Source organism: Thermobia domestica, chromosome 10 (genome assembly GCF_964235325.1).
Source record: "Thermobia domestica chromosome 10, izTheDome1.hap1.1, whole genome shotgun sequence".
Taxonomy (NCBI): Eukaryota; Metazoa; Arthropoda; class Insecta; order Zygentoma; family Lepismatidae; genus Thermobia; species Thermobia domestica.
Window position 1 is genome coordinate 221,487,706 of NC_137463.1, and position 4,946 is coordinate 221,492,651.

The following is a 4,946-nucleotide window of genomic DNA, read 5'->3' on the forward strand; positions in this document are numbered from 1 at the left end:
GACGTTCTGCAAAGGATCTAAAGTATCGCTTGCAAGTACAACAAAAGGCAGATTGTATGAAAGCACACATTGCAAGGACAAGCGTAAAAAGCCAAAAGCCAAGCACGCGCTAACTGGCCGAAAGCTTTCTTGTTACTTGTGTAGATGGCAATACTTAAGAGTCTTCATCCCGGCGAAATTAAAATACCGCTAATTTTACAGTAATTATGTGATATCTTCAAATAGATAAAAGATAATCGAAATGTGGAACAAGAGCGCCCTAGACAATATTATTTTACATGAGAAACCGTTATCACGACTCACTTATCTGCTTTCGATTTCGAGCCATTTTGAAAATCGGCATTTATTTTCGCGTTTCTAAACAGCTGAAAACAGAAAGCCACTAGGTGACTTGTGATAACGGTACCTCACGCAAAATAATATTGTCTAGGACGCTCTTGTTCCATATTTCAATTATCTTTTATCTATTTGAAGATATCACATAATTATTGTAAAATTAGCGGTATTTTAATTTCGCTGGGATGAAGACTCTTAACAGTAACTTCTAATCTTTTCGGGTGTGTACAGTAACACCAGTTCAATGCTATATAGACGTAGTGTTTTTTATTATTGGACTCTCCAAAACTTTAGATTGCACCCAACAAAAAGTTTCTGACTCGCGTCTATTAAGAGTAAATTATAACCTAAAGAGATTTACATAATCAGTTAAATCATAAAAATATACTTGACGAGGCGAAAAAGTATTTTTAACTCAGTTTAATATATCTATAGTGTAGATGATCAAGTAGTTTAGTTCTACCTTTCTATCAATATTAACAGTATCGTACGTCCACAGTAGCATTCCCTATTAACCAATACTGTAATCATAAGAAAGGCATTTGATACTTACTAAGCTTATTTTGCTCTTCATCTGGATGTAACTGATGAGATAAATATGCATTTATTTCGAAGACAATTTGATAAGAAATCTTTTCACTAGTCTTTGTATGTGCGCAAGGAATTTTAATCGAAATATGAATTTCCTGGTATGGATTAGAGAAGAAAGCTAGTGAAGTGAAAAATTTTATATTACAAAAAGTGTGTGAATAACTGTGTTTCTATTTATGTATAATTGGTACCGCCAAAATTCTTAGCTAGTATGTGAGTGATTACCTACAGTGAAAAAGTGATTGGTGATTTTAGTGTTTTCATTGAAAATGGGAATTTGATTCTGTTAAGCTCTCCCGCAATTATTTACGTATATCATGGTAAACCAAACACAACCTAATCTAAGTAATCTAACCTAACCTAACCTAACCTAAACCTACCTAACGTGTGTTTCATAAGCTGGCAGGTCTTAACGGAACTTATGCCAAAAGAACTAAGATAAATACATGGTAGCTCTTAATTATGTGTATGATGTTCGACTGAGTGTAGTATTTGTAATTCTGAACAAAAAGTTTCTATATGGCAATACTATGTAGTCTGAGAATGGGGATAATGGTCACTGGACTTAGGATTGTTAGTATATGCTAGACGGGATATCGGAACGGTTGTCTCTCGAACAGTGTGTGTGTAGATGCGTTTGTATTCTGCAACAAACAACATCTTGAGTGGCTAGCTCAATCTCCCGATTTGCCACCACTGACTTTTTCTTATGAGATGTTTTAAAGATCAAAATGTATCAATATCACACTCAATTTGGTCGAATTATGGGAAGCTATCAGAGAAGAGTTCCACAGGATACCGGTACGGATCTGTCAAACTGCTTGTGACAACATTGCGCTTCGTCTCTAGGCATGTAACGATTTGGATGGTGCATTGGTGGGACCATGCCATGACGAACAGAGATTAAAATTCTTGTAAGGAAAAGTATGAGAGTAATGCGTTTATGTTCAAATTATGTTGCTAGTTTTTTTTTTATTATTTAATCTCAGTCTTTGATACACCACATACATAATTATGGTCCACCCTGTACATGTAAAATTATTTGTGAAGTCAAAGCTCTTCATATAACGTCTGGCAGTTGATTACAACGTAAATGGTTGTCGAAATCGTATCAGAAAATTAATCATGTGATTAGGACTTTCAGGGCACATACAAAGATTAGTGGTTGTTATTCTTTACAAAATGTACTAGATGTTACCTTTGTTAAGGACATCTTTCCACTAATTTTCAAATATATTTAATTGTATTTATCTGGCGGACTATTTTGGTTACAATTCGTGGCTGGTTTTAAAACATGGAACACGAAAATAGACCTTATCTGGACAACATTCAATTCCACATATTTGTTAAGCATTTTTTTAAAACAAGGTTTGGATGTTCTGTAATTGAGTTTGCAGTATACCATCAACTGTTAGAATCCATTTTGGGCTTTTGGTTAAGAAACAATAAACCTTCGTAACGAAAACATTTCGTTTCGCACTTTCATTGAGTTCATTTTTAAGTTTCCATTGAATTGTGTCAATTTTAATATGCTATTTAATCCTTTTTAAAATTTATTTATTTTTCTTTTTTTTTTGTTTTCTCTGTGCTTACTGCATTATATTCTTCTTTAATTGCATCTGATATTTTCTCTGCCATCATCACCCCTGGAGCAGTCGGGTGACCACTTATGAGAGTGGGTATAACCGACATATCTACCACTCGCAATCCTACTATTCCATAAACTTTCAAGTAATTATCCACGACAGCCCCAGGATCAGAAGATGGTCCCATTTTACAGGTTCCGGAATAGTGCCAAAGTGTCATAGAATAATGACGTGCGCAACATTCAAGATAGTCATCCGATAGAAAATCCAAATGCTCACATCCAGGAAACATGTTTGGATTAATTTTTGCTCCGCAGTTTTGCAAAGCATTTGTTTGGCTTAATTGCATGAAGAATTTAATACCCTCAACCAGTATTTTGACGTCTATCTCTTCAGATAAGTAATTGGGTTGTATCAAAGGGCAATCATATGGATTTCTGCTCTTCAGTCTAATATATCCTCTGCTTTTCGGGTGTAGTAGGATGATGATTGCTGAATAACAGTCTTTGTACAGGACTGGTTCGAAAACAGCACAGTAAAAGTCAAAAGTAAGTCCAAATATTCTCTTCCCGAAAGCTCCTCCATCGGTTGAATCACAATACGAAGCTAAAAGATATTCAATGTCTGGCTGGTCAGGATAAGGTGCATATTTGGTTGTTATAAATGCTAGAGTTTCAGCTTCAGTTCTCATCAAGAATGGTCCTTTGTTTTTAAAAATGAAATTTGCGATATTTCGTGGATCAAGAACATCTCTTGGGAGCACAAAACCATGGCATTTATCTATTAAGTAATTAATCCCTTGTACACAAAGATGATCCATTAGATTATCGCCCACATTAAGATCCTGAATAACATCAATTCCCCTTTCTTCAAGATGTTCCCTAGGGCCAATGCCTGAAAGCATAAGTAGCATTGGTGATTGAATGGCCCCAGCACATAATATTACTTCTTTCCTGGCTCTAACAGTACCAATTCGATTATTTCTAACGTATTCCACTCCGTACGCTCTTTTAGTCTCTGTATCAATAAGAATTTTCACTACATACGTATTCATGCAAATGTCCAAGTTTCTTCTGCCTCTAGTGGGACGAAGAAAGGCTTTGGCAGTACTACAACGTAAACAATCACGAGACATTGCAGGTGTTTGAGCGAACCCAATTTGATTGGGACCATTAATATCAACAATGCTGTAGTTCATCTCTTTTCCAGCTTCAAGAAATACTTTACCTATTTCGGTCTGATGACAAAAGTGCTCAACAGTCAGATATCCTCCAGTACCATGATAACTCAAATGTTCTGATTGTGGTATACGATAGTCTTCAGATTTTTTAAAATATGGTAGGACATCGTCATAACTCCATCCAATATTTCCAAGTGATTCCCAATAATCGAAGTCTCTCTTATTTCCTCGAGCATATATCTGGGCATTAATAGAACTTGACCCTCCTAGACACTTCCCTCGCGTCCACAAGGATGATTTATTTTCCATCGCAAGGCAGGCGTTTCTTTGAGGCTCAGTACGAAACTGCCAATCCAAAGGAGTACTTGGTTGTAACGGGAAGAGTATAGGAATCTCTGAAAGCACTGTTTCATCTCCTCCAGCTTCTAATAGCAACACATCCCAGCCTGAAACTTCACTTAATCTGTTTGCCATGACAGCCCCCGATGCTCCAGCACCTACTATAATAAAATCGTATTCTTCACGCACAGAACCACAATCACGAACACGATTTCCACTGTCAACAATATCTGGACGAAATATCACAACGAGCCATCTGAAAGCCTGGACCAGTGTATATATAAATGCAAAGGTTAGGATGATGCGGATCTTCGAAGAAATCAAAAGGTATCCAAAACACTGAGCCATCTGAAAAGACAAGAGAAAAGTGTTCAAGTAATGATGAATATAGAATTAATTGAGAAACAAAATTTACAAGTTTTCGAGGATGTAAGTTTAATGTTATTCGGACAATAAGACGCATATGTTTGACGTTAAAATGAATTAAAAAATTAATGCAACTCTTTTGTTTTTGTCATCTTCATCATTAGTATCCTGTTATCAATAGCAAATTATTTACGGCAACTGTGAAGTGCCTATTGTATTATGTTCGTTAGATAGCTTTTTCGTTATGACATGGCAAGAATCCGTTCACTACTTCCTCTTTTCTCTCACAACGTACCTTCCTTCTATTGCCTCAGGAATAAGTTTTTTCTCACATCATACAATGCATCAAATAGTTTGTCTTTTCTGTTTAATCATAATTATTATTCCAGGAGCTTTCTTATATGTTTTCCATTCGAATCAGCTAATTCGATCCATATGTTATCCATATTCATACTATTCTTAATTCTATACCAGCATTCTCTTAACTCTTTGCTCATCGACTCACAAAATATACTTCATAATTTTTTCTTACTCCCTTCTATCTTTGC

The 4,946-nt window shown here is 35.7% G+C and overlaps 1 pseudogene; it reads right to left on the reverse strand.

Moving 5' to 3' along the window:
- Nucleotides 1–2,484: 2,484 nt before the first annotated feature.
- On the reverse strand, nt 2,485–4,380 carry LOC145661788 (glucose dehydrogenase [FAD, quinone] pseudogene; annotated as a pseudogene).
- Nucleotides 4,381–4,946: the final 566 nt, after the last annotated feature.